Here is an 11,214-nt window from a genome sequence, read left to right on the forward strand (position 1 = left end):
CTCTTAGATCTTATTTCAAGTTAATAACCGCGGTTATGGTTGCTTTTAGGTATGTCTGATCCCACATCCAACAGCAACCACCACCACACCTTTACATACAGAACTAAAAGCAGTGTGCTACCTGGGATGCCAGATTTCTGGACTTACAGATATGCTCTCCTACCCAGGAACAGGTAAGCTTCTGAACACGTTTGTTATACCCTAACGACTAATTAAGATGCATCCTTGAAATTTGCCGGTCTCTCACCTACACACAGTTCTCTCTCAGCCTTATCAGAGCGGTATTTGAACATCTGTTCACGTCATCGTTACCTTCCTTGTTTTAATGCTCACTAGAAGGAGGATTAAAGAGAAGTCAGTCATACCTCCTTTCTGGTTGTCTTATTTCCAACCTGAAGACAGGCTGAACTGTACTTTCCTGTAAGACATTTTACCGTGTAACGTGTCAGCTTTTGGATTTCAATCTCCACAACGACATCACCGAATCCCCGCTGAAGCAAGGAATATTCTCTCCCAAGGAGTTATCATCGACTCAAGACTCCCCACTAACTTAGCTCGCCCAAGCTGTTCATACCAGAGACCTGAACCGAATTTCTCCTTTCCTCTCACGCAAAGGCTTGTTTCACATTTCTCCCGGAACGGCACTACCCCAGCGCTTTCTCAGATTAATACTGGGGGTTTTTTTCCTCCTTGTCTGGTCATGTCACCGATCTCTAAACTCCTAAAATGCCAGCTTTTAGACAGGTCGTTTTCCCCTGGATCTTGTCTCAAAGAACAGCCACCTGTATTCCTTCACGCCTAGAGACTACCCGCTTAACAAATCCTGTTTACGCAGTAAATAAATCTACAGGCTTCCTATTTTTGAAATCCAGGACAAAAGTCCCTTTATTAAAGTCTTCCTTGGACTTGCTCCAGGTTCTGATCTGCTTTACCACTGGTCATATAACCTCTTGGTCTCCAAACCTTCCCTTCTCCTTTCAAAAATGTCACAGTCCCCCCCCCACCCCCCAAATTTCTCCACTTGGCAAGGGCTGCGTCATGACGGCCACCTCCATTTCACGTGAAGCATGATGGGACTAGACTTTCCCCGCGCTCAACTACTCTGTGCACAGAGAAAGAGAAACTATTACAGATTTTTTTAACAGTTAAATGATGGGAAAATGTCATTTTGATCAAAGTGAAATGATGGAAATGATTCACAGGGGCATGATGAACCTTCAGAAAATCACCGGCCGCAGCACCCAAGCGATCCCTGCTCTGGCTCTCTGGTGCCAACCAGCCCCTTGCCCAGGGTCCCCCGTGAGACCTCGTTGGGTTTTGGTGCAGCCAGCCAGCTCTTCCCACACTGACAAAAGCATCCTCCATGCTTTGGGTAGAAAGCGGCATTATTACGAGTTGAAACACATGTTTATTTTGCAACATATCCTAATTATCTGAGACTGGCAAGAAAAACGCAACTCTGCTAAGCAAACAAAGAGCAATATAAATTGGAAAGAAGATTAAAATCCCAATAGGAAAGGCACAATCTGAAGAGGAAGAAAAATCTATGGGAAAGCTCAGGGGAGGAAGGGGGCAGGAAAGAGAAAGAAATGAAAGAGCAGGGCTGGTTTTGCCACGTGAAAGGAATTATACTTTGTACATCCCCATAAAATAAGAAGTGATGCTTACTTTGCAGATAGAAATCAAAACAAACTGTGGGTAGGCCAATTTCTTTAATAAAAAACTAAGAAGTAGTTTTAAAGCCGGCTACCTGTTGGAAGTCTTTGCTGTAAATAGCAAGATCAACTGAAGGGTTTAAAAAGTGGCTCAAAGACACTAAAATCAAAGCCCTTCCCAACCTACTCAGCACTGGACTCTCCACACGCCGGCTGCTCCCGGGGAGTTAAGTTCCTGCGCTGCTCACTGATCCCAGCCCGTATTTAAATGAAACCTGTGCAGAGTAACCTCTAGGATCAGGACCGTAGATGTGAAATTTAATTTCCCTCCCAGAACCATCAGGAAGAAGGCAGACATTTTGGCTGCAATGACTTTTTCCAGACAATTGATTCTCCAAGTTATTTATTCCCCACCATTCCCCTCAAGGCCCTCTCGTCACAGCAACTGTCTATGTCAGAGGAAGGTTGGACGCAGCTCCCATGAAAGCAAAGCAAAACCACACCCAAAATAGCTATATAGGTCACTACAAAGCAAAGCAAGCCCTACATCACGCCAGCAAGGGCTTCTGGTTAGTTCCTACATGCCAATAAGCTTTCAAAGTCATGTCTTACAAATGCTCTACTAATACAGTAGCTTGCTTGAAAATTAGCACTTTTATGAATTTCAGCTTTTCAACGAAAATACTTAATTCAAGTAGTTACCTTTCTTTTTTTTTTAATTAAAAAAAAAAAAAGGAGAATGCATTTAGTGTGGAGGCAGCAAAATAATGGGTATGCTTAGAAACCGCTACCAAGCGGCATTCATGAAACGGAAGAACCCAACAGCATGAAGATCCTTGGTTTTGACTTGGCTCCATCTAGGTGCGTGTTTACATCTTCGAAAAGTCACAATGTTGGAAGCTAAGAGCTAATCAGCTTTTGTATACTTAAGAATATCCTTAAGAGCTTTGTTGTCATATTCAGGCGCTTGGAATGTGTCCTTTAGGTCACAGCCTCCTTTTCCTTCTTTGTATCACGTCTTCCAACCTCATTTCCCAAGCAAGAATTCTAGCGTGCGACTGCGACGCGGTTATTTCCACGGCCGCTCATCTCAGGGAAGACACTGAACACTAAAAGTTACAGAGATTCTACAGAAACCCAGAGGAAAGCTCTTCCATCACGTTCCAGTATCATGCCAGACCCCTCATAAAAACACGGGATGTTTCTGCATATCGTACCTCACTCCTTCCTCCGAAAAGGGTTCTAAAAATACATTACACTCCGAGCTTCCCTTTGCCTTTTCATCGCTGCCAAAACACAGGCAGTATCTGCGTGCAAACAAGCTATTCACAGAAGCATAACTGACGAGAAATGATGAAGTTAATGCCTGTCCTAATGACGAAGCTAAATAGATGGAGTAAATTAATACAGTAACTTTTCTGGTGGAAAAGTGGAATCTAAAGCTTCACCTCCACACAAAAGACTCATTTGTAAAAAAAAAAAATATATATATATATAAAGACAGCTTAATTATTTACTAAAATTTGCGGTTTTCTCATACACACAGGCAACGTGAAAGTATCACCCGTGTTACTTAAGGGCATCCGTTAACCAGCTCATAAATCTGAGCAGTTAGTGATGTGCTCGTAGCAGACAAATACAAAAGGGTTTGGAAGTTCGGGATTTAAGGGAACTGGGGAAGGGGGACGTTCAGACACACACGACTTGTCACGCCTGCAGCCTGGCTACCCACACGAATTTATTTGAGTAATGCTAGATTCACGAGAGCACATACCAACTAGCAGACTGTAGAAGCTTTCCCTCTGCAAATTAAGGTGAAAATTAAGATGAACGGGAAACAAGGGACAGAGCTAAGGCACGAGATTCAAGGCAAGGCACATCTTTATTTCCACCCTCTTCCTTTCTGGTCACTTTTTTCCTCCTCCTCCTCCCACCTAAACAGCCCTTACATATGACACCACACGCTAAAAACAAAAACCCAAGCGCCAGCAGCTGCTATAGGATGCCACAGATATGGCAAGCCACAGAGCCTCACCACCAGATTTCAGTGGCTCTTTGAAACCCTGTGAAGTTCCCATTACTCAAGCCTTCCACCTTTACAGAAACCCCCACCTGGGTCAGTTCCATTTGCTTCTTAACGTTTTAAACTGGGGTGGTATTTCCACACCGCAGATCCTCCTCCAGCAAAGGTGCGGAGGCCAGGTCCTGCCAGCGCAGCTGTCGCCTGCCAGCAGGACGGGGGGCACAGACCTTGCCCACCAAATCCCTCCCTCCTTCCATCTGTGCCAGAGCAGCCCCCCGACACCAAGAGGCCACCCAGACCCAGCAGCAGCACATCACCTTCTTCCCTGCAGTTCTTTCAGCTTGGCTATCAACTCATTTCCACTTTTTCCTGCCAGTAACTCGCTTTAACGTCTTACAAAGTCTTTTAATGCTCTTTCAGCGTTAAGTGGGAAATACCGTGGACGCTCCTCAGAAGCTTTTCAGGGCAAACCAGCGAGTCACATGAAGAAAGCCACGCTCAGGGTAAGTGACCCCTCTGCACGGACCAGGAAGTCCTTACAGCGCTCCCTTGACCTAACTCTTCAGGCTTCCGCGTTAACCAAATTCAAATGAAGATGGGTTACAACTCAAACCTCCCACCACCATGCAGTAGGCAGCAAGCTGCTGCACCTTGTTTTGGCTGACGTTTTTACAACACCACATCCTCAAAAATTGTTATTTTCCTAAAAGGACTGCAGGATCTTTTACCTGGGAATCAAAACTTTCCTTAATTACACAAAAAGGCAGTAAAATCGTCCTGGGCTTCAAATCCAACCAAGTCTTTTTTTCCACTGCTTAAACAACCTAACCAGGATTCACCAAGTGGTAACAGAAACATCATTACACTGTCAAATATTAAGTTATTTGGTCAAATACGATTACCCAATTAGTACCAGTGAATTACTAATTCAGTTAAACTTGCAATCACAAGCTTTTCTAAAAGCAGCAATCTTTACATATTTGTGGGTTTGGTTTGTAAAAAAAAAAAAAAGCTCAAGAAAGACGGAAAATTAGCAGTTTAGGTTAATAGAAAAGCAGGACAAGAGACGTGCAGATCTGTGACATTTGCCAGTGCTACAGATGGGGAAGATTTTGTTTTGTACAACCCTTTCAGACTTCAAACAACGCCTGACACAGAAAATAATTACTTTTCCCAAGCCGTCGTGGTTTTATCCTAGAGGAAAACAGCACACTGTATCACAAGGATCTCTGTGAAACCCTGAGCAGCACATCTACAGCACCGAATGGGAGGAGACAGGCAACGCTCCCGCTTCTAGGTGCTGGAGAGAGGAAAATGGACAGAACGCAATTGTTCTGCTCACCTGTTACAAACCTCAGAGACAAATGGTTAATTTCCCCCCCGCCACCCGTGACTGCATCTTATTTTAAAAGGCATGGCTAGAATTATTCCGTTGCTGTTAAAAAGGAAGACCCCCTCGGAAGAAGATCCAACTATCTCCTCAGCGTTAAGTTTGTCAGCAACCCTGCCAGCTAGAATGTGTTTTTATGCACAGGAACTGATTTGTTCTTCTAATTTCATTTTTTAATAATTTAAAAAAAAGTAAGAAATAAAGAAATAAAGAAACGTGAACGTGCTGGAAACTTTCAGGATAGAAACTAGAGAGCTTCGAAGTTCCTCTCCTAAGCAGCGCCTAGCAATGGAAAGGAGAGGGTTCTGCAAACGTGCCCCAAGCATCCAGCTACATTTAGCTTTCAGCCTTTTTATTATCATTGTCAATGAATGGGCCCCAGTCAAATTAAAGCTGCCATTTTAGGTTAAAGACTAGAGAGCCTCTGTTGTGCAACAGCGAGACAAAAACACCCCAAGCGACAGATGCAGCACTCTCATTGGAAAAACGAGGGATTTCAACTTTTATACGGAACGAAACAAAAAAAACAAATTAAAAATTCCCGATCATGCTTTTTTTAAGATGAATTATATATTGATACTCACACATTACCGCAAACTAACGGGATTTATAATTGGGATAAATCAGCTACCCATGCTGCTAAGGTCATAGTCATTAAGGGTTTTTTTTTTTGCCGTCGTTAGAATGGATGATCTGTGAGGAAACGAACAGAAACATTTTTTGTTCAACTTGCTTGTTTGTATCTCCGCTAGTCCCGCATACCACGGGAAAAGGGGGAGGGGAGGAGGGGGGGAGAGAATAAGGGGCGGGGGGGGGGGGGGGGGGCCGAAAGAAAGACAAACACGTTCTCCCGAAAGCCATCTTCTAGGATAAACACAGCTCGCAATCTGCTTTGATGAAAGTAAAACCGAGGCGCACATCGACAGAGAAACAAACTTATCGCATCGAGGTTATTCTGGTACTCCCCGAGCCAAAACCCCACGAAGGACCGAGCGACTGGGGAAGAGGGCGGGGGGGGAGGAAGGGGGGGGGGGGTGGAGGAAGAAGGGAATTAAAAAAGGAAAAAAAAAAAAAAAAAAAAGGGAAAAGAGCAAATCTGCTGGCGGAGGCAGCGCCCGCCCGTCCCCGCACTCGGCAGGCACGCTCGGCCCCTTCCCAAACGAAAACAAAGGCAGAAAGTGGGTAAGTGCGGGAGAGTTGAGCGGCGCGGCGAGCGGCCCCCGGCCCCGGGCAGAGAACTCCCGGGCATCGCTACTTTCCTTTTGTCCATTGTCTGTTTAAAAAACAACTACTTTAAACCCGGGCGTGGAGCGGGGTGTCGGACTGAGCCGCGGAAACCGGCTCCATTTCCAGCCCCGTGCCCCGCAGCCACCCCCCCCACTCCCCGCCGCCTTCCCAGGCACCCCCTAACCCCCACCCCTCCCCCCTCAGACACCCACCCGCGAAGGCCGGTCCAGCGGCGTGGGGCCCGCCCGGAGGGGCTCCCCCGGCGTGGGAGCGCGTCCCCTGATGTAACGCTACCGGGATAAATGAATGCAATGTAATGATGGCTGCTCATTGCCTGCAGCGCCTTCTCCCTGAGACTCACTAACAACCCTGCCCCCCTCCCCCCGCCACCGCACACGCACACACACACGCGCGCTGCCCGCTCCCCGCCGCCCCGCACGCAGCGGCCGCCGCCGGTCCCGCTCTGCTCCCCCCCCACCCCCCCCGCCCCGCCGCCCCGCTTCTCCTTCCCCACGCCCCCCCTTCCCTCCCCTCCGGACCACGCCGCGGCCGCCCCCGCCCCGCGCCCTGACCGCTTGGCCTCAAACCACCTTTTTCCGCTCACCCTCAAAATGGCCCGGAACGGGGCGGGGGGGGCTGTGCGGGGGAGCGCCCCGGGCCCGACCCCATGTGCGCGGCGGAGGCTCCACCCGACCGCCCCGGCCCGCGGCCGGCCCCGAGCCGGCGGAGCGAGGTGCCCGCTGGGGGTGAAGCCCCTATTATGCGGCGTCCGCCGGCACCGCTCCGGCTGGCTTCGGTAGCGTCCTCGCTTCCCTTCCCGTCCCCTCCCTCCCTTCCTCCCCCGCTCCCCTTTCTTCTCCGGCCGCCGGAGAGCGCCGGCCACCCCCTGCCCCCTCCCGGTGCCGCCCCCCTCCCGGTGGTGCCGCCGCCGGGGCAGGACGATCCCCCCGCCGCGCGCACCGGCGGCCGGAGCGGCACCTCGTGCTCCCGCCTCCCTCCTCCTCCTTCTCCTCCCTCCCCGCCCGCCTTCCTGCCGCCCGCCGCCACCCACCGCCCGGCCTCCGCTGGGGGTGCCCCCGCCGCGGCCCGGCCCCGGCCCCGCCGACCCATGTGCCGGCGCGGAGCGGGGAGAGAAGCGGGCGGGGCGGTGCCGAGCCGGGCCGGGCCGGGCCGGGGCCGTGCCGTGCGCGGCAGGGAAGCGCCCTCACTTTGTTAGCGCTTGTTGTGCCGCCGCGGCCGCCGGGAGCCGTCAGCGTGGTCAGCGGGGGAAGCGCTCCCGCGGCCACCCCGGCCGGCGCTGGGCCCCGCCGCCCCCGCCCGCCGCCGCCGCGCAGTTTCGTTCAACTTTTCCCGGATTTTTAGTCACCCTCTAAACTTGCGGAGAGGGGCGGGGGGGGGGGGGGGGGGGCGGCGGGGAGGGCGAAGAAGGGAAGGGGAAGGGGCGCCGCCGCTCCGGCTCCCCGGTGCCCTCCCCTCCCCCGAGGCGAGGCAGGCGGCCGGCCGGCCGCAGCACAACAAAAAGCCATTTACACCCGGGGAAGTGCCCTGCTGAGACAGCCCCCACCTCACCCCCCTCCGCCCAGAGCCGCGACGGGGCGCAGCATCCCCCCACCCCCCACCCGGGCCGCTGCCGGCGGCGAGCACCCCCCGCTCCGCTGGGGACGGAGACCTGCCGCGGGTCCCCGGCTCCACGGCCAGCGCCCGCCCGCTCGCTCGCCCTTCCTCCCTCCTTCTCTCCCTCCCTTCCTTCCTCCGCGCCCAAGGAGGTGCGGGGTCACTCACCGGGCCGGTGCGTGGCGGTCGGAGGCCGTCGGGGACCGGTGTCCCCCGCTCGCTCCCTCGCTGCCCTCCGCCGAGGGGCCGGGGAGGAGGAGGGGACACGCTCCGGAGTTGGTGCCGCCGGCCGGGGGGGGGTGGGGGTGGGGAGCGAGGCGGGGTGCAGGTCTCTCACACACACACACACACACACACGCACGGAGTTGCTCGCTCGCACCGGGGCTGGGCTAAGGGAGGGGAGGAGGGGGATCCCTGACCGGGGCGGGCGGGCGAAGGAGGGGTGGAAGGGAGGGGAGGGAGAAAAAGGGTCAGCGCGGGTCTCGGGTAGTTTCGGGGGTCTCCGCCGCGTCCCGGCTCCGCTTCGCTCCTTTGTGTAATTTCACTCGATTCAAGTTTAATCCGATAGTTCCCGAGCGAGCGAGCGCGCCCGCCGGAGCCGAGCCGAGCGCGACACCAGCCAGCCAGGCGGCTGCCGCCCCCTGCGCCCGCCCGCCCCCGCCGCCTCCTCCCCTCCCTTCCCCTCCCTCCGCCGCCACAAGGCGCGCCCCCGACACCGCCCCCTCCCCGGGGGCGAGCGCCGCGCGCGCCCCGCCCCCCGCGACGTCACCGCCCCGCCCGGCATAATTTATGCAACCGGGGGGGGGTAAGGGGGGGAGAAAAGGGAAAAGGGAGAAGAAAAAACAGGGGAAAAAAGAAAAGGGAAAAAAAAAAAAAGAGGGAGGAAAAAAGCCCCCCGCGCCGGGCGGGGAAAGGTGGGGGGTGTGGGGCACTACCCTCCCCGCCGCCCGGCCCGCCAGCGCCCCGCCGGGGCTCTCGCCGTCGCCACCGGGCGAGGAAGCGCTGCCGCGGGGCGGAGGACGAGGCGCGGGGTACGGCGTCTTCCGTGCGCCTCCCCCCCCACCACCCCCCCCCCCCCGCCGCTCCGCCCCGTCTGCCCGTGACCGGGACTGGGTGAGGGCAGCCCGGTACCGCAGGGGTCAGCGCCAGGCCCGGCCACCGCGGCGCGGCGCGTCCCGTCCCGTCCCGTCCCGTCCCGGGAAACTCCCGGTGAAGCCCGGGGGGAGGGTGGTGCGGTGGTGTCACTGTCACTCCCGCGCTTCAAACTTCCCAGACGCGGCGGCGAAGTGAAACCGAGAGGCGCCCCGGGAGGCTGCCCGGCCCCCCCCCCGCGGCCTGCCCCGGCCCCTGCCCTCGGCCGGACAGCGGGCACCGCGCCCCTGCCCGCAGCTCTCCTGCCCGCCGCCGAGGCGGGGCGGGGGCAGGGCGCAGGATCGCTGGAGTCCACGATTTCGGGTGGACTTTGTCCCGAGCGGGTCGGGTTTTCAAAGGGAAGCGGCCATTAAGCGCTGCCCGCCCGCGGCTTGCGGCCCCGTCCCCGCGGGGCGAGCGGGACGGCTCCGGAGCCCTGCCGCTGTCGTGTTTGTAAGCTATACATTCAAATCCGTGATACAAACCGAAACAAACTCATTCTGTAAGTAAATTAGACAAATCCCACCAAAAAAAGTGATTACCAGTGGCGCGCTTAACGGTCTCCCCTCTGTGCCGCTCTAGAAACTAAATAAGCGTCTTAAAAGTATAAAGAGATTAAAGTGTAAACCCAGTGTAAAGACACTCTGCGTTACAGGAATTTTCAGCGAGTCATTTGAAGAGATACCTTTTACCGTTGTCGTTTGTCACAGGTTGGAGAGGGAAAATCAACGTCACGCGCCGCTGCGCAGGGGCACCCTCCCCCTCCCGTGGCTCCTTTTCGGGGGCTCTTTGCTGCACCAATCCTTGTACCTCTTGGATCAGATGGGATGAGAGAGAGAGAAGCGTTTTCGTAGGAGCTCTCACAGCTTTTCCTCTAGAGTTACTAAGGTGGGAGCGACCCGGGCAGGGTGGATGTCAAAGGCTCCTTTCGCTATTTGCGTCGGCAGCACCCGTCGACACGGGTATCTGCGCTGGTGCTGCGGCCCTGAGGGCCGCTACGGCCTCAAAAATATTTCAGGGTTCTCTGGAGGAAGTCTGAAATTCAGCCTTCCGCATGGCACTCTTCACATCTGGCCTACTCAATCTCTCCTGGGCTTAAGGGGAAAGCACCGTTTTGGGAGAAAGGGACGCTTTGCGGATGGAGAGGCGTCACAACCTCCCATGCAGCCTGGCCTGCGCAGTGACAGAGAGGGGCCAGCAGCCCGGGGGGGTGGGGTGGGGTGGGTGACGCTGTTCCTGTCCCATGCTTTCAACTGGAAAACGTGTTGAAAAGCTGATAGCACGTGGCGGTGCGGTACAGTAACGTCCCCCGTTCTTCACCGGGGTCTTCCATAAGCGTTAAAAATAGCGAGCGGAAATTGTGCTTGAAAAAACACTTCGAAGCGGCCTGTGCCCCGAGTGTACCTGCACCGCACTTGCTCCGCTTGCAGTCGTTCCGTTTTTAAGGTGTGTTTCTCCACTTTGGGAAAAAAAAAAACAAAACACAACAACAAAAAACCCAACTATAAAAACAAAAAAAATCCCAAACCACCCACCAAACCCCAAAAGGACCTGCACAGAGGTATCGTCCCCAGTTACTAAATGCAATCAGTTTCAGTTTTCTCTTGCAGTGTGTTTACAGACCAGAGAGTAAACAGCCTAGAAACACTTACCTGCCAGCCTGTGTTTCTCTCCGCCTATCATTTAAACTGCGCCCCTAACCCGGCAGCCGAGCGCCCTGGCGTAGCATAACCTCGCCTGGAACTCCCCTTGCTTTCAAAGATTTAAGTTCTCCAAGATTTAGGGGCAAGAGAAACTCATTCTGAGACCAACCGCCAGCAGCTTCACTGCTCCCCCTAGAAACTCGTTTCAGTTTCTCGTTGAGCAGAAATCAGATTGCAAAGCTTCCGAGCATGAAAAGCGTTTAGAGAGTATCGTGGCGATGGCGTGAGGCAATCAAAGAGACACGGCGTTTCTTTAACAAAGGAGCCTATCGGCATGGCACCAGCAAAGAGGGGGGGCACACGTAGGTACTTGGTTAAATATTTGTTCCAAGGCCAAAAAAAAAAAAGAAAAAGCCCCAGTCTCCAGTGCGTGCCACTTGCTGAAGGCACAGAACCACAGGGTCCCATAAATCATCCCCAGGCCCTGGCCTGTGAAATCAGCCGGATTAATACTTGGGTAATAGAAACACC

The 11,214-nt window shown here is 54.1% G+C and overlaps 1 protein-coding gene across 1 annotated transcript in view; it reads right to left on the minus strand.

Moving 5' to 3' along the window:
- Positions 1-8,449, minus strand: part of CHD7 (chromodomain helicase DNA binding protein 7) — a 131,223-nt gene extending 122,774 nt beyond the window's left edge. The window contains exon 1 of the mRNA XM_084260803.1: positions 8,078-8,449. The gene's annotated coding sequence lies outside the window, so the exon portion shown is untranslated. The remainder of the gene's footprint in view (positions 1-8,077) is intronic.
- Between the last annotated feature and the right edge of the window lie 2,765 nt (positions 8,450-11,214).

This window comes from Gallinula chloropus (genome assembly GCF_964237585.1).
Source record: "Gallinula chloropus genome assembly, chromosome: 2".
Lineage (NCBI taxonomy): Eukaryota > Metazoa > Chordata > Aves > Gruiformes > Rallidae > Gallinula > Gallinula chloropus.